Source organism: Bos indicus x Bos taurus, chromosome X, assembly GCF_003369695.1.
Source record: "Bos indicus x Bos taurus breed Angus x Brahman F1 hybrid chromosome X, Bos_hybrid_MaternalHap_v2.0, whole genome shotgun sequence".
Taxonomy (NCBI): Eukaryota; Metazoa; Chordata; class Mammalia; order Artiodactyla; family Bovidae; genus Bos; species Bos indicus x Bos taurus.
The window spans coordinates 17,016,702-17,035,179 of NC_040105.1; the positions used below are offsets into that span (position 1 = coordinate 17,016,702).

The following is an 18,478-nucleotide window of genomic DNA, read 5'->3' on the forward strand; positions in this document are numbered from 1 at the left end:
TGTTGGAGAAGACTCTTGAGAGTCCCTTGGACTGCAAGGAGATCCAACCAGTCCATCCTGAAGGAATCAGTCCTGAATATTCATTGGAAGGACTGATGCTGAAGCTCCAATACTTTGGCCACCTGATGCAAAGAACTGACTCATTTGAAAAGACCCTGATCCTGAGAAAGATTGAAGGTGGGAGGAGAAAGGGACGACAGAGGATGAGATAGTTGGATGACATCACCGACTCAATGCACATGAGTTTGAGTAAGCTCCGGGAGTTGGTGATGGACAGGGAGGCCTGGTGTGCTGCCGTCAGTGGGGTCTCAAAGAGTTGGATATGACTGACTGACTGAACTGAACTGAACAAGGAAACAGTTGTAGAACTAAGCAATTTCAAATAGACAGTATCTGAGGGTAACAAAAGAAATAATTCACCTTTAAGAAAGAATGATGTTCCAACACATGTCAGGTAGCTAGCCTCCTATATATCCCTTTGAAAGACTTCAAAGTATCAGGTTTCATGAAAAGTGCTTCAATATACCCAAGAACATAAAGGAGTTGTTCTAATATACAGTGTGTTTTATGTGTGCTTGTGTGTGTGTGTACACACACACATAATTCTTCAAAATTCCATCTTTAGGAATTAAGGGCATTTTAAAATGATTCCTTACTAAAACAAATCATAGAATTCTAGTCAATATTTCCAACAATGCAATTATTCTTAGCTCTGGCTGAACCTTAAAATCACCTTCTAAAAAACACAAATGCCAGGACCCTACTCCAAGAAGTTCTAATTGAGTTGGTCTAGGGTGGGGCCATGGTATTTAGTATGTTTGAAAAGCTACCCAGGTGATTCTAATTGGGAGCCAGGGTTGTGAATTCCTGTCATAAAGTAACATTTTGTGTTGTATTATTACTCTAGAGAATTTACTACAGTGAATATATTAACCCCCTAAAATAGATGGCAATAAATAGGAAAATTTGTATAGTTCTGAAGATGTTTAAAGAAAAACAAGATAATCACAGTGTTTTTCAGGGTTTTTTTTGTTGGGTCCCCAAATGTTTTATAATTTAAAACAACTATGCAATGACTTAGGGAGCAAAAGTTTATTTTAAAAGTTTATTAAATGTAATAATATCTTGGGACTTCCCTGGTGGTCCAGTGGCTAAGACTCCATGCTTCCAATGCAGGGGACCTGGGTTCAATCCCTGTTCAGGGAACTAGATCTCACATGCTACAACTAAGGGTTTTCACATGCATCAACAAAAGATCCCATGTGATGCAGCTAAGACCTGGTGCAGCCAAATAAATAATAAATATAAAAAATACGATAATAATTGAAGTTGAAGACTGAAAAATAGGATGTTTTCCATTTTTCTCTTGGAAGGTTAGGATTGTCCATGATCAGGATTGTCCCTGTCAGGCTGAGAAAGATAACATGAGCCTTCTACAATAAAATCCCACTGATGTATTTTAGTTAATGGGAGTCAAAATGTATCCCTTCTGAGGAAACTATTTCTCAGGAGCACAAATTACAATCATAAATAAGATCTCTAAAAGATTTAAGCAAATAAACCTCCTCCAAGGGATTGACTACAAGGGAATTAATTAGGCTTATTAGATGCCATAATTATCTAATCACTGAAACAGGGTCCCTGGAGATCTTTTCTACTTTCTAGCTTACATTTAACTATTGCATGCATTTAAAATAATGTAGATCTTTTACTACATTTTTGAAAAAGATCATGACTTTTTCAGTTGCAAATAACAAATCCAATTAAACTAAAGTTAAGGAGAAAAGGAATGTATTGGTTAAATAACTGAAAAGTCCAGAGACTGACTTCAGGCAAGTCTTGATCTAGGGGCTCAAACAGTGTCATCAGAAATTTGTCTTGCTCTTTCCATCTCTCTCTGTTTTCCCACTAAGTAGACTGCATTCTGAAATGACTGTCTCCTCATGGTAGCATGATAGCTGCCAGAAGCTCGAGGCTTTCATACAGCTGTCCAGTAACCCCAACAACTCCCTTCCATTCCAAGATCTCCAACAGAAATTGTGGAATTGAATTGTATTGGCTCAGATTGACCTGATGTTGGTCATACGCCTTTCCTTAAACTTATCCCCATATTCAAATAGGTGCATTACTTTGATTGGCCAGGCTTGTGTCACATGCCCATCCTTGGTACTGGAATGCACCAAGTCCTCTACCTGAATTAGAGGACTGAGGGTGGGATAGAGTGGTCACCCAAGGAGAGTCATATTATTATCAGAAGATTTGGGGATGGATGCTGAGCAGAAAAAAACAGAGTTTCACCACAATTTAGAAAAACCATTTCAAATTAAACTTCCCTGCCTCTCTTTCCTCAAGTTTCTCATTTAGCTGTAGCCAGTTAGGTTGTATGGTATCTTCGAAATTATCCATTTTTTAAAAATTCAAACATATTATCTTATAGCCTTTAAAAAATTGGTATAGCCTTTTTATATAGTGAATAAACCATCTTTTGATAAGGGTCAGGCACTTAATAAATGCTGTAAAGGTTGTGCTAATGGTAAACTTCAATATATTATTACTTTTTTTTTTTTTTTTGCCTCAACCAGCTCTAAAAGTTATTTGATATAAGAAATGCAAGTTTTAAAGAGTAGAGTAACATGACTGAAGGCACTGCTCTCTAAAAGCTCTTTGGCCACAGAGACAAGCCCTATGTCCAAGTTTCCCTGGAACCCAAAGCAGATGTCTTGAGATTATTTTCAAACTAGGAGAAACATTTCTGAATGAAGATACGAATATATACTCCCTCAGAAACACCAACAGCCTCCACAGTTCTGAAGTGGACTGTTAGAAGTAAGTTAGTGACCAGTATTGAAAGAGTTCATGGTTTGTGTTTTGTTAGTTCTGGTCGTCATGGCAACCAACTGGTTCTACATAAAGCCTGAAGCCAGCAGACTTGTAATGGAATACATTCCTTTGAGTGAGTCAAAGCCTTGTTGAAAAGGAAGCAATCACACTGTTATGGAAATAAATTATAAACTCCTATGAACTGCTCAGGGTTGAAATAAGCAACTTTTTTGGAATCACATTTCCCCCTCCTCCCACATATTTTTGATGATAAGTAACTGGGCAGTGCTTCATTTCTGATGGGACTGCCTATCACATCTTTGAGAAGAGGCATAGTAATATGTGACCTGCTTACCTCACAAGGTTTCAGTAAAGATCAGTTGAGAAAGTGTGTGTGAAGGGCTGTGAAAGCTGCAATGGGCCACATTAAATGACGAGTGCTGTGGATTTAGACTCCTTAACATTCAAAAATGGAAGTTGTGGATATTATTCTAACCCATCCCTGAGCCATTAGAGATTACTTCGTATGACACACATACTAATATTTTGTTCAGTCTAAAAACCCAAATGATGAAACTTCCACTGTTTTCCGGGGTATCCTCCACCACAGGGCCAGAAGTTTATGCCAGTGTTTAACAGCTTGGACTTTAGAATCAGACAGATGTGGATTCATATCACAGGTCTGCTGCTTTGTAGTTATGGGAACCTGGGCATGTTACTTCAAGTTTTTGCATCTCAAAGTCTCATCTATGAAATGAGGGTAATGATATCTACTTTATAGGGCCGTGAGAGAAGTTCAGTATAATCATGTTAATAAAAGCCCCTAGCAATCTCTGGCACAGGATTAGAGGTGAATAAGTGTCAGATATTGTTGTTATGTTTATTCCCATTAGGGCATGACTGTCTTTACTTTCTTGCTAATTAGTTGCTACCATATTAAATTCTTTTTTCTACTTGATATAGTCTGTTGCTTTCAAATAACTACTTCAGTATTTTCAACTGTTTTAATCACTGTCTTTGTTATCTCTTTGATTAGGATAAACCACTGACTAGTTTATCTTCGAAATGTAGATTCCATAATAAAGACCATTAGTATTTTTAGAGACTTTTTATCCACTATTATTATTAACTTTGTTGGCCCCAATTCACCACCACCTTCTAATAGGACCTTGTGGGCTCAGAAATTAGAACATTCTTAAATATCAGTAGGATAGCCCACTTATGATGGACTGTATAGTTGGGGTCAGCCATGATAGCCACACCCTCCCCCATACCCTCACCTGGCAGGGAGCTGGGCTTGGGTGGTCCACAAAGCCAAGTTACACAAGTTTGGCAGTGAGTTTCATCCATTATCCATTACTCAAACAACCTTGTTACATTCCTGCAGTTTGAGCCTTTCTGAGATCTTCATCATTTTAGCATTGTCAGTCTGAGCAGACCAGTTTCTGCTTCTAGGAACGTTCCTTTGAAGAGCAGAAATTCAACAGACTCTCAAGTGCTCTTCAAACTCTGGAATTGCTGAAGTCCTTGAACTGATTCTTCTAATAGACTCAGAAGAATGGTATTTGGAGTTGCAAATTTGCATAGGTCAGTTTTTCCAAGAAATGAGGTCCTTCTTTTGGATAAATTAATTTGGAGAGGTTGGCATTTCCTTCTACCTGCTCACGTTTGTTTTCTCCATCTTCTTGTAGACTGACCTTAAAATAGTTTCTCTATCTCCATCCTTCCAGCATTTTTGTCTGTGCTCTTCCAGCTTCTTCATTAATTTTAATACCAGGCTTGATTTTTCTTTGCCATAAAAGGCTTTTAGCTTCTTTAATAGCTCTTTGACTCCTTCTGAACCTGCTTCCCTAGTACAGAGTAAGGTTTAACAAAAGGGTTTTTGTTTTGTTTTTAACAAGCACACTATGTGCCTTAGTGACGAACAGTATAAGACACTCTTGGCTTCTTCTTTTACCAGCAAACCTCAATAGCTGGGGAGAGGAAGGGTTGGGGGTGGTTAATAGTAGTTAATTCCCAGAACAGATTTTTTCCTCCTTACTCGAGGACACCTTGAGGACCTCGTGTTCAAGCCAGAGCTATTTTGGGTGGAAAGGAGACAAGACACCTGATACCTTTGTGTCTGGTAAAATCCTTCCCAAATAGCACTAGATTTTCATCTCTTCTTTGCAGTTGCCGATGGTTAAAATGCTAATCCCACTACTCTTTCCTTGGTCTGCACTCTGAACCTCAGACCACTTCCTTTGGGGCTGGGCATCTCTTCAGTTAGAACCACAATCTGAAGAGAAAATGCTTTTGATTTGAGAGGCAATTTAGGGAAGAAAAAAAAACTCCATGTGCTCAAATTATTTTATTCCATCCGACCAACTAGCCTTGTTTCTATTTTGAAAAATGTTGATTATACACACACAAAAAATGCAATGAACTTGCCATTTTCAAAACACCACAAACTCTAAGGCAATAAGATTTAATGAGTGATTTATATGATGCTGGTAAACTAGGGCTACCTAACTTCATTGGAGTGTGGTTTTTAAATTGCCAAGTTATGAAGATTGTTTAGCACTAATTTCCTTGCTGATGGACCTGTGATTTTAATACAAAGAAGTGTTTCTCAACCTCGGCACTATTGACATTTGGGGCTGGATCATTCTTTATTGGGGAGGTTGCCCTGTGCATTGTGGGACATTTAGCAGCATCCCTGGTCTCTCTCCACCAGATGCCAATAGATTCCTCACTCCAGTGGTAATAATCAAAAATGTCTCCAGGCATTGCCAAGTGTCTGTGGCCCTAGGGGCACAGTCACTCCTGGTTGAGAACCACTGATGTAGAGGGCCTGCTGAAACAGTTTTTCCCTCTCTTGCTTTTCTGGACTGTGAAAATCTTAGAGGCCAATGAAAGATGAGAACACATTAGGTCTTGGAATGTGCTATTTTGATTGTATTATAAAATTCTTAACGTTTTTCATTTGAGATTTTGAGAAAAACAATTAAATTTCCAAATATAGCTACAGCCTATAAACCTCGGCCCCTGGCACATCTCATCTCTCTGCTAATGGGTCAACAAGGACAAAATTTTTCATGAGATTTTCCAAGAGTTTGCAGGGCCCCTCTCTGGCCTAGTTCACTGAGGGCCAGGGTAAAACTACTCATTAGCACAGTGACTAATGCACAGGCTTAATAGTTGCAATAGTCAGTAAGGGGAAAAGGAGAGTAATGTTTCCTGTGTACTGTTTTCTCTTTTAAGGCAGAATGTGCAGTACTCTAATGAACAGCCACATCCAAGTTGGTTTTACAAATTGGAAAGTTGGGTCTTTGCTGCCCAGTACTTGCTTCCAGACTCATCGAGGTTTCCACAGACCCTAAAGTGAAAGGAACATGGTGGCCTCCTCCTCTCTTTGATCCATTCCTTCCTTTCCTTCTACCCTCTGCTTCTTTCTGACTTGGGCTTCATTGCTATTCTGAAGGGAGTGAGGGTGGAGAAGGGCAGGCAGGGAAGAAAATGGGGGTTAAAATCACCTAGAGAGCTCTTTACTCCACATAGAGCCACCCACAACCTCACCCAGTCCCCACCAGGCACCTACCAACAGGCCGAAAGCAGGAGGCACACTCTATTAGAAGGAGTTGAGGAGAGTTTAAGGAGAGACCATTTGCAGAGAGATGGTCAGGGTTTAGGGAAATTCCAAAGGAGAGCTCAGTACCACAAGGCAAGTAACAGCAGGGAGCCAGTGCCATTCCTGAGGGAAGGACGAAGAAGAGAACAGTCAGCAGAGCCCAGAGAGTAGCAATGGGAGCAGCCATCTTGTGGGAGCTGTTTCTTCCACTACACAAACCAGCAATCCAGGTTGACTTGGCAGGGAGGGGCCTGGAGAATAAATCCCCTGATCTCACTCTCTCCTGCCCCACAGCATCATGCCACTACCCCCAGTTGGCTGAAGGCAACCAGAAAAGGGAGGGCAAGGGAGCCTGGTGATGTAGTTCACACGGGTACACAGCAAAGTCAAGGAGGATGGATCTGGGGAGCAAAAGCAAGATATCCAGCCTGCACTGCAATTGAAAGGAACTTCAGAAGCCCTCAAAGTAGGCAAAGTTGTCATTTGAAAGTCCTTCCCAGTAATTCTTCTATATCCCCTGGAGTTGAGATCAGCTGCTTTAAAGTGTGATGGACCTTTTCAAAGCTCTATAATCCCCTGTAGGGGGTTTCATTGCTGAAACAGCTGGTAGACCCAACTTATACAAGTGCCATTCCATTCCCTGTCTTTTCCATTGTTCTGATTTCTACACAAGTCTGCAGGGAAGTCATCTGCCAATCTGTTTTGTCCTCACTTTAATGTTCGCAGCCACTTAAACTCCATGTCGTAATCTTGTATAAAGCAAACATTTCAATTCGCACTGGAGGTCAAAAATATTCCTAGGGTGCTTCAAGGACAGGCTCTGAGAGTGAGCCTTTGTGAGGGACAAGCAGGCTGGGAAGTGCGAAGAGTTGGGGCTGGGTAGATGTCATAGCCAGCACTATCTGCTTTCACTGTCCGTCTGCTGCTTAGAAAAGTGCAGGCATCTTTAGCATTGGAACAAACTTTGTGTTGCAGAGTGGGACACAGCTGAGTGACTGTGCACGCACTTGTGTAGGCTTCTGGGGCTTGTTTTTGTTTTGTTTTTGGCTCTCTCTCTCTCTCTCTCCCTTTTTTTTCCTAACAAGCGCACAAAGTCACACTGCCTTCTGGAAACGCTGCCATTTCAAATTACTCGCACTACACAAACGTGAACCCCGCCCTAGAGAACAGGAGGATCCCATTTCATATACCCATCTAAATTGGAAAAGCTTCTTCCAAAGCATCCTCACTACTTAGAAATATCAGTGACAATGTGGTTTCTTGTCAACTACTAAGAGGGTTTTACAGGGCATGATTTCTAAGTTAATTTAAATACATTAGTCTTTTCACATAGCAAAATAAGCAAATCTCACAGAGAAAATGGATATGTGAAACTACTGTTGATATCATCAAAACACAATAGAGGGACTTCCCTTGAAGTCCAGTGGTTAAGACGCCATGCTTCTGATGCAGGGGGTGAGGGTTCAGTTCCTGGTCAGGGGAATTAAGATCTCACATGCTTCACAGCACAGGCAAAATTAAAAACAAAAAACAAAACTATAAAATAGAGAAGAACAATGGAGAGAGGTGTATGAATCACCCTTTAGTTTATACTTACAAAGATACTTATTTTGTGATGGGTATATGGAGAGGAGAATGAAAAAGCTGGCTTAAAACTCAACATTCAAAAAATGAAGATCATGACATCTGGTCCCATCACTTCATGGCAAACATATGGGGAAACAGTGGAAACAGTGAAAGACTTTATTTTGGGGGGCTCCAAAATCACTGCAGATGGTGACTGCAGCCATGAAATTAAAAGACGCTTGCTCTTTGGAAGAAAAGCTATGACCAACCTAGACAGCATATTAAAAAGCAGAGACATTACTTTACCAACAAAGGTCCGTCTAGTCAAAGCTATGGTTTTTTCCAGTAGTTGTGTATGGATGTGAGAGTTGGACCATAAAGAAAGCTGAGCACCAAAGAATTGATACTTTCGAACTGTGGTGTTGGAAAAGATTCCTGAGAGTTCCTTGGACAGCAAGGAGATCAAACCAGTCAATCCTAAAGGAAATCAATCCTGAATATTCATTAGAAGGACTGATGCTGAAGCTGAAGCTCCAATACTTTGGCCACCTGATGGGAAGAGCCAATTCACTGGAAAAGACCCTGATGCTGGGAAAGATCGAGGGCAGGAGGGGAAGGGGATGACAGAGGATGAGATGGTTGGATGGCATCAATGACTCGATGGATATGAGTTTGAGCAAGCTCCGGGATGGACAGGGAAGCCTGGCATGTTGCAGTCCATGGGGTCGCAAAGAGTCAACAACAATACCTAGATAACTCATTTATGTCCATTCATAAGTAAAGCACTTCTTTAATATGCATGTTTGAACTTTACAGCTATTTTATTATGTGTAAAGCAAGAAGCCAAGATTACTCAACTTTAGCACCTTAATTTTTAAAAGAATTGGAACCAGCAAATATAAACAGACCACAGAGGTTTTGCAGGTTCAGTTCCAGACCATTGCAATACAGCAAAGGTTACAATACAGTGAAATTTTTAGTTTTCCAGTGCATACAAAAGTTATATTTACAGTACTATAGTCTATTAAGTGTACAATAGCATTATGTCTAAAATAACAGTGTAAATACCTTTTAAGAACACTTAGACTGGGCTTCCTCTGTCCCTTCAAATATCAGCAGATGATGATTCTTGGCCTCTGGGATCAAGTGCTGTGACATTTGTAGTCACTTTAATTTTGAGATTTTCAACATCAGCCCTAGAGGCATTTTATTTCTTCTGCACCACTGCCACTGTGAGGATGCAGAAAACAGCAATGCCTGAGGTCAGAAGGTGGATTTCCTCAGGCACGGACAATAAAAGTTGGGAGGTATGTGTAATCACACACTTCAGTCAATGGAGAATTTTCTCTAAACATGAGTATATACCCAGTAATCACTACTGTAAAGCTGATTATAATTTTCTTTCAATGCAAACAATCTAAGCAGCAATCAACAAGTGATTGCTGAAATTATACATTTTAGACAGCTGTTAAAAATTACGATGTTTGGACAATTTTATTGACATGAAAAGTTGATATAATGTATCATGGCGTGAAAAAAATGGGAGGTTAAACCACAGCATGTTTATATAGCAAAGAGTATATAGGAATGTTGATATTCACAAAGAAATGCCTAATTGTCTTTAAATGGAAACAACCTAAACAACTAAATGCAATGCCTGACCCTAGTCTGCATGCTGTACTATGCTGTAAAAGACATTATTGGATCAACTGACAGAACTGAAACACAAATGGCAAATTGAATAAAAATATTGTATCAATGTTCAATTTCCTGATGTTGATAACTGTACTGTGGTTATTTAAGAGAATATTCTTTTTCTTAGGAAATGTACACTGTACATTTCTCCAAGTTTAAATGATTCCCCCCACAAAAAAAATTTGAAGGATTATTTAGGAAGCTCACAGAACTTCTAGAGGGTGGGGGTACAGCACAGAGAAGCAGGCTACTTCTCAGACAGATCCCACAGTTCCCACAGATTACAGTGGGGACTAGGTACCTGAAATTCAACTGTTGTAGCCTCCAAAGAAGATGCCAGAGATGGGTTCCTCATATCACCTGCTCCCATACATTACTGGCTTTCAGATCCAAGTCTTATCCAGATACCTCTGGAGGAAAGTAGCTGAACGTGGGGAAAGCAAATGTATGATTTTAATCTTTAAAATATCAGCATCCATGTAGGAAGTTGTCCAAATATAAGGTGGGTATTCAAAAGATGCCAGGTGGCCACAGATGACAGAAATGTCACCAGGGGAAAATAGTTATTCTCTAATGCTGACTTTTGTGGAGTCACCTAGCCTGGGTCTGAGATGCCTTCCTTGTGCTCATCTAATCACTTCCTCATTTAAGCAGCTGCCTAAGGCTGGCCCAGACATATCAACCATGACATAGTCACTGGGCACCTCAAATCTATGCCAGGAATGCAAAGAGAGCTCAGTGAGACATCACTACATACCCACCAGACTGGCTAAACCATAAAAGGAAGGCTGACACACTCAGTGATGCTGAAGATATGGAAGGACTCTCTCACATTGTCAGTGAGAGTGTAAACAGGTTACAAACACTGTGGAAAAGCAGAATCTATGTACACTCTATGAGCAATTCAGCTCCTGGTACCTAATCAACTGCTATGCATTCTTATGTCCACCAAAAGACATGCACGAAGTATTGATGGCATCGTTATGCATAATAGCCTCAAACTGGAAACAACACACATATCCATCAATAGTAAAATGGGTAAGTCTTGCAACATATGCAAAATGGAATACTACACAGCCGTAAAGAAAAGAATGGAATACTCTTGTACACAATAATGTGGATGAATCTACCCAAGAATGTTGAGAAACAAATGCCAGACACAAAAGCACATGATTCCATTTGCATGAAGTTCAAGAACAGATAGACAAATACATGACAGTATGTTAAGATCAGTTAAACTTACTGTGAGGGTGAGAAATATGGAGAAGGGGCATGAGGGAGCCTTTTAGGATAATGAAAGTGTACACCCATAAAATTCAAACTAAGTAGTAAAATCTGTGCACTTCACTGTGTGGAAGTTACATATTGACTTTTGAAGAAGAAAAAAAAACTACAAAGGTAGAATTACAGACTTAAGGCAATGGCACCCTACTCCAGTACTCTTGCCTGGAAAACCCCATGGATGGAGGAGCCTGGTAGGCTGCAGTCCATGGGGTTGCAAAGAGTCGGACACAACTGAGTGACTTCACTTTCACTTTCCACTTTCATGCATTGGAGAAGGAAATGGCAACCCACTCCAGTGTTCTTGTCTGGAGAATCCCAGGGATGGGGGAGCCTGGTGCGCTGCTGTCTATGGGGTCACACAGAGTTGGACACAACCGAAGCGACTTAGCAGCAGCAGAGCCTTAAGAATTCTTTTCTATTAAGAAGAAAGAATTGTCATCTGGAGGAGTATGACATTTCCTTAAAGCTCTGACTTTGGTGACTTTGGTGTTATGCTATGATCTCTGCCAGGTTCAGCTCTTGACAGTGTTTTCCCAAATCTGCCTCACCCCTCTCTATCCCTTCAGGAAAGTAACTTTTTGCACTTAAGCCCTAGGTAACTAGCTGAAAGTGGGTGTATGGAACATCCTGCATGTTTGCACAGTGCTTTGCCATTCACAAAGAAGAGGGTACATCATTTGATCCTGGCAACAACCTTGGCAGGTGGGCAAGGGTGAGCACTCCTCTTCATTACCACGTGAAATATCTGGAGTTCAGAGAGGTTAAAAGGTCATTTAGACTCAGTACTTCTGACTCCTAACGTTTTTTAGTGGTGTTCATAAGTGTTCACTGCCATATAATAACTAAAAATACAGCAAGTCATATCCTGGAATGGATCCTGGAAAGTAAAAAATACTATAAAGGACATTTTGGGAACAATTAGTGAAATTCGAATACAGACTATATGTAGAGAATAACATTGTGTTTAATTTCTTGATTTTGGTAATTTTATTGTAGTTTCATAAGAAAGTTTATAAGAAATGCATGCAAAAGTACTGAGGGTGAAATGTCATCAATTAGTCAGCAGCAGTCCACAGCTCACTCTCAAATGGTTCTTTAAAACTCTCTGTGTATCTATATCTATATCTATACAGTAAGTCTCTTGTATATGAACCTTCAAGTTGCAGACTTCCAAAAATGTAAACGTGCAGCTTATTAATGAAGACCTGATGGAATTAGAGACCCAGAGAAAGGATAAAGAGAGACAAGAGGAAGAAGTAACTGAAGAATGGGAGAGATTCATGATGCAGGAGATGGCCAGGGGATTTTCTTTATCTGAGGAGGCACTGTTGGTTTTTGAGGCACAGGACCTGTGTAGAACAGTCCACGAAGGTTGTAGCAGCCATTCAGAATGTAGCCCAGTGCTACTGAGTCACCTATGATGAGAAAAAAAGAGAAATGGCAGCCCACTCCAGTATTCTTGCCTGGAAATCCCATGGACAGAGGAGTCTGGTGGGCTACAGTCCATGGGGTTGCAAAGAATTGGTTATGACTGAGCAGGAAGGCAGGCAGCCACACATTACCGGATTGTTTTTTTCAAGAGGATAGATAGAATTGAATTGAGCCAGGAACCAGAACCTGTGCTATCCATGTCAGGCGTGAGTGAAATTGCAGCTTGCCCTCCATCTCCTATCCTTCACCTCTACCATCTCCTACCTCCTTTCCCTCCTCCTGTTGCCTGTTCACTTGATTCCAGCCCCTATATGCCAGCTGTTGTACTGTACTATTGTACTTTTCAAGATGCTGTACTGTAAGATTTAAAGTGTTTGATTTATTTGTTTGTTTATGTATTATTTCTGTTAAAAGTATTATAAACCTACTAAAGTACAGTACTATATAGCTGATTGTGTTAGTTGGGTACCTAGGCTAACTTTGTTGGACTTATGAACAAACTGGACCTAGGAACATGCTCTCAGAATGGAACTCATTCATATAAGGGGACTTAACTGTATTTGTATCTAGAGAGAGTACAAATGTGGCAGAATGTTAACAAAACGTTAATGTAAGTGAATAAATATCTGTTGTACTGTTCTTATAACTTTTCTCCAGAAAAGTTAATTAAATATTTTTCTAAATTAAAAAGATATTTAAAAATTCAAGAAAAAAATAGGTATCTTAGGTAAAATCAAGTTGTGCCTTCTGTTGTGCACACCCCATTAAACCACAGTCATCTTGGGCAGTGTAACAGAAAATGACTAAATTGCATCCCTAACAGATTTATTCATTGCTTCATTTCATCACCACACAAGCAAAACAGTCTCTCTTACTAAGTTAGCATAGTCTAGTGAACTTAATAGAAGGACTTGCTTTTCTTGGAAGAGACATAGTTTTCATAAAATACCTTAGAACATTCTATTTTAAATCCCTGAGGGAGGGAAAGAGTCTGCTGTCTTGCTATCCTTGCTGCCTTTGTGGATGCCTCAGGAAAATAGTAAGACCTTGGTAAGCTCAGAGCCCCTGAGGCCCAGGAACAGGGGCTCCAGCTTTGCCAGAGTCCCATGATCCAGTTGTGTCTTGTCAGGACCAGAACTGCTGAACTTGAAAGGGAGCTTGTACCATGTCCAGTACAGGAGAATGGTTGATGACCATGAAGCAATTGCACAGCGGTGGCCTAGAGAAGACTCAGTAACTGAGATCAAGTTTTCCTCCACCATGGGTATGTAAAATTGAATTTAAGCAAATAGTAAAATGATTCTTTTATATTTAAATTTTTGAGCTGAGAGTCATTCCAATACATTAAGAAACATGTATTAAAATGGATGCTATGCTAGTAAGCGTGTTATAATGACTATCTCATTTTGTCCTCACAACAGCTGTATGATTTAGGTAAAATCATTCCTATTTTACAAATAGAGAAACTGAAGCTTTGAGGGGTTAATGACTACTTGCCTGAAGTTACACAGCAAGTAACCAATGAAGCTAGTTGAACCCAGGCAGCCTGAATCCAGAGCCTAGGCTTTTAGCCCCTCTACCATACTTGAAGGTGGCTACTTATTACCTGTAAGGCCAACTCTTCCCTGTAGCAATTCCCACTTAACTCCCAGCTTACAGAATAGGGCCAGTGATTTATTAAAGGGAGATGCTACTCTGTGTTGTAACAGAAACGTAAGAAAATCCCAGCCCAACAGAGCACAAGAAAATCATTAATTCCATCCCTTTCAGTAAGCAGCCAAACTCTCCACACTGCATGCTGATGACTCAAAGACAGCCGATGTGCCCAGGAGGGTGGGACTCCCATGCTAAATGTCCTGGCTGGTTATGACCTCCTCTCCTACAAAGAGTAGGGTGCTTCCAAACAACTCTAGTGTGCTCCACTCCCCCCATGGATCTGTAACTTAGGTAAGCCCACCAAAGCCATACACTGTGCCTCATCCAGCGCCTGAAAAGAGCTGGTCCCCCACTGAAGGCAATTTGTGAAACATAATTAATTGCAGATTCCTTCTGGAGCTGCTTCGGCTCCTTGATGTCTCACATGTGTGGTCAGGATGGAGCTCTCCTTGGCAGCTGAGGATCCTTCTGTCTCCAGCTGGAGAGGAGGTCCAAAGACAGAGACCAAGGGCATCTCTCAGATTGACTTTGGCCTTCCCAAGACTTCGTGGGGCGGGCTCAGATGTATGAATGGGGGTTTGGGGAGCCTATCCTTCCAGCAGATCCAAACCACACAGATCACAGAGATCAATGGAAAGTAAAGTCTTCCTGATGAGCTGATTGAGCATTAGTGGTAGTCTCCATTTGACTCAACTGAACGCTGAGTGGGGAAATGATGCAAAGAGCCTTTTCTTTCAGTTAAAGGGGAAACATGATCAGCAGTGAACATTTCCAGTAACCAAATGGGAGAATTTTCCCAAGATAGCATTTGCTTTCAGTTCAGAGATGCACATAAGCTTTGATTCTGCTATTGTAGTGTTTCTAATTATATTTATTATCTATTATTATCAAATCACAAAACTAGTATGGATGCAGCTATTTATAAATTTAACTCTCCTCCAAATCCTAACACATAGCTGTCATATATCCCATTTTGTTTATAAGTAACCACATTAATGTAAGCTTGAGAGGATTTTAATTATTTAAAAATTTTATTTATTTATTTGCCCACATGAGTTCTTTGCTGCCGCATGCAGGATCTTTAGTTGTAGCATGTAGGATTGGTTCCCTGACCAGGGATTGAACCTGGGCACCCTGCATTGGAAGCACAGAGTCTTATCCATTAGACCATCAGGGAAGTCTGGAGAGGATTTTAATTTTTATTTTTTTTTAAAGCTTTTCAAAATGTTATTTATTTATTTTGTCTGTTCTGAGTCTTCATTGCTATGAGGGCTTTTCTTTAGTTGTGGTGAGTGGGAGCTACGCTTTGTTGTGGTGCAAGGACTTTTCATGGTGGTGTTTTCTCTTGTTGTGGAGCACTGCCTCTAGGCATGTTGGATCAGTAGTTGTGGCTCCCAGGCTCTAGAACACAGGCTCAGTAGTTGTGGCATATGGGCTTAGTTGCTCCACATCATGTGGGATCTCCCCAGATCAGAGATTGAACCTGTGTCTCCTGCATTGGTAGGTGGACTGCTCACCTCTGAGCCACCAAGAAAGCCCAAGATTTTTTTAAATTCATTTTTTTAGTTGAAGGATAATTGCTTTACAGAATTTTGTTGGTTTCTGCCAAACATCAACATCAATCAACCATAGGTATACATATGTCTCCTCCTTCTTGAGCCTCCCTCCCAAAAGCCCAAGATTTTAATCAAGGTCAGATCAAACTTAGAAGCAGAGGACATCCAACAACATGAATGAATGTCATAGATATTGAACCAAATGAAAGAAGCCAGATAAGACCACATACTATATGATTCCACTTATATGATAATCAAGAACAAGCAAAAATAATCTATGGTGACAGAAATCAGAACAGTGGGTACTCCCAGGAGGGTGGTATTGACTGGAAAGGAGTATGAGGGAGCCTTAAGGGATCCTGATAACATTCTAAATCTTGACTTCGGTGGCAGGTGTATGTGTGTGCATGGGTGCTAAGTTGCTTCAGTCATGTTGGACTCTGTGTAACCCTCAGTGGCAGGTGTCTACAAATGTGCAAATTTATCTAGCTGTGCTTTTATCATTTGAGTACTTTATTATATTTAAATTATCTCTCAAAAAAGCTTTCACAATTTATGACAAAGGAGCCATTAATATACAATGGAGAAAGGATAGCCTCTTCAAGATGGTGTTGGAAAACCTTGACAGCCAGGTACAAAAGAATGAAACTGGACCAGTATCTTATACCATACACAAAAATCAACTTAAAAATGGATTAAAAAGTTGGATGTAAGACCTGAAACTGCAAAACTCCTCGATCAAAATATGGGGGTAAGCTCCTTGACATTGGTATTGGCAATGACTTTCTGGATCTGGCAACAAAAGTGAAAATAAACAAGTGAGACTATATAAAATTAAAAAAGCTTCTATACAGGAAATAAAGCCATGAACAAAACATAAAGGCAGCCTACAGAATGGGAGAAAATATTTGCAAATCATATATCTGATAAAGGGTTAATATCCAAAACATAGCAGAAATCTTAGGGAAGATTTAAGCTGTTAACTCTAGTGCCAAAGCCCCAAATTGACCATCAACCTTTATTTAGATAGCTTCAAGCAAATAGTTTTTATACCAGGTGCATAAAAATTCAGTTAATCTATACTCGCAGAAGCGTGGCGGCTGTGACGGACCATGCAGAAGTGCTGCTGAGAGGAGCTACCCCACGCCCTAAGTCAGGGGCAGCAGCTGGGAGGAGCTACCCCACGTCCGAGGTCAGGGGCAGTGACCGAGAGCACCAGGCTGCGATGGTGGAGAAGCAGCAGAGAGGAGCTACCCTACATTCTGGAGGGGCTGCTGTGAGGAGATACCCCTTGTCCAAGGAAAGGAGCAGTGGCTGCGCTTTGCTGGAGCAGCTGTGAAGAGACACCCTACATCCAAGGTAAGAGAAACCCAAGTAAGATGGTAGTTGTTGCGAGAGGGTATAAGAGGCCAGACACTCTGAAACCATAATCACAGAAAACTAGCCAATCTGATCACAGGGACCACAGCCTTGTCTAACTCAAAGAAGCTAAGCCATGCCTGTGGGGCCACCCAAGATGGGCAGGTCATGGTGGAGAGGTCTGACAGAATGTGGTCCACTGGAGAAGGGAATGGCAAACCACTTCAGTATTCTTGCCTTGAGTACCCCATGAACAGTATGAAAAGGCAAAAAGATAGGACACTGAAAGAGGAACTCCCTAGGTCTGTAGGTACCCAATATGCTACTGGAGATCAGTGGAGAAATAACTCCAGAAAGAATGAAGGGATGGAGCCAAAGCAAAAAGAATACCCATTTGTGGATGTGACTGGTGATAGAAGCAAGGTCCGATGCTGTAAAGAGCAATATTGCATAGGAACCTGGAATGTTAGGTCCAAGAATCAAGGCAAACTGGAAGTGGTCAAACAAGAGATGGCAAGAGTGAATGTTGACATTCTAGGAATCAGCAAACTAAGATGGGCTGGAATGGGTGAGTTTAACTCAGATGACCATTATATCTACTACTGTGGGCGGGAATCCCTTAAAGGAAATGGAGTAGCCATCATGGTCAACAAGAGTCTAAAATGCAGTACTTGGATGCAATCTCAAAAATGACAGAATGATCTCTGTTTGTTTCCAAGGCAAACCATTCAATATCATGGTAATCCAAGCCTATGCCCCAACCAATAACACTGAAGAAGCTGAAGTTGAACAGTTCTATGAAGACCTACAAGACCTTTTAGAACTAACACCCAAGAAAGATGTCCTTTTCATTATAGGGGACCGGAATGCAAAAGTAGGAAGTCAGGAAACACCTGGAGTAACAGGCAAATTTGGCCTTGGAGTACAGAAAGAAGCAGGGCAAAGGCTAATAGAGTTTTGCCAAGACAACACACTGGTCATAGCAAACACACTCTTCCAACAACACAAGAGAAGACTCTACACATGGACATCACCAGATGGTCAACACCGAAATCAGAGTGATTATATTCTTTGCAGCCAAAGATGGAGAAGCTCTATACAGTCAGCAAAAACAAGACTGGGAGCTGACTGTGGCTCAGATCATGGACTCCTTATTGCCAAATTCAGACTGAAATTGAAGAAAGTAGGGAAAGCCACTAGACCATTCAGGTATGACCTAAATCAAATCCCTTATGATTATACAGTGGAAGTGAGAAATAGATTTAAGGGACTAGATCTGATAGACAGAGTGCCTGATGAACTATGGACACAGGTTTGTGACATTGTACAGGAGACAGGGATTAATACCATCCCCATGGAAAAGAAATGCAAAAGAGCAAAATGGCTGTCTGGGGAGGCCTTACAAATAGCTGTGAAAAGAAGAGAAGCAAAAAGCAAAGGAGAAAAGGAAAGATATAAGCATCTGAATGCAGAATAGCAAGGAGAGATAAGAAAGCCTACC

General features: G+C 40.7%; 1 non-coding gene across 1 annotated transcript; it reads right to left on the bottom strand.

Moving 5' to 3' along the window:
- Positions 1–15,166: 15,166 nt before the first annotated feature.
- On the bottom strand, positions 15,167–15,239 carry TRNAG-UCC. The gene has a single exon. It is a non-coding gene; the product is annotated as a tRNA-Gly (tRNA).
- Positions 15,240–18,478: the final 3,239 nt, after the last annotated feature.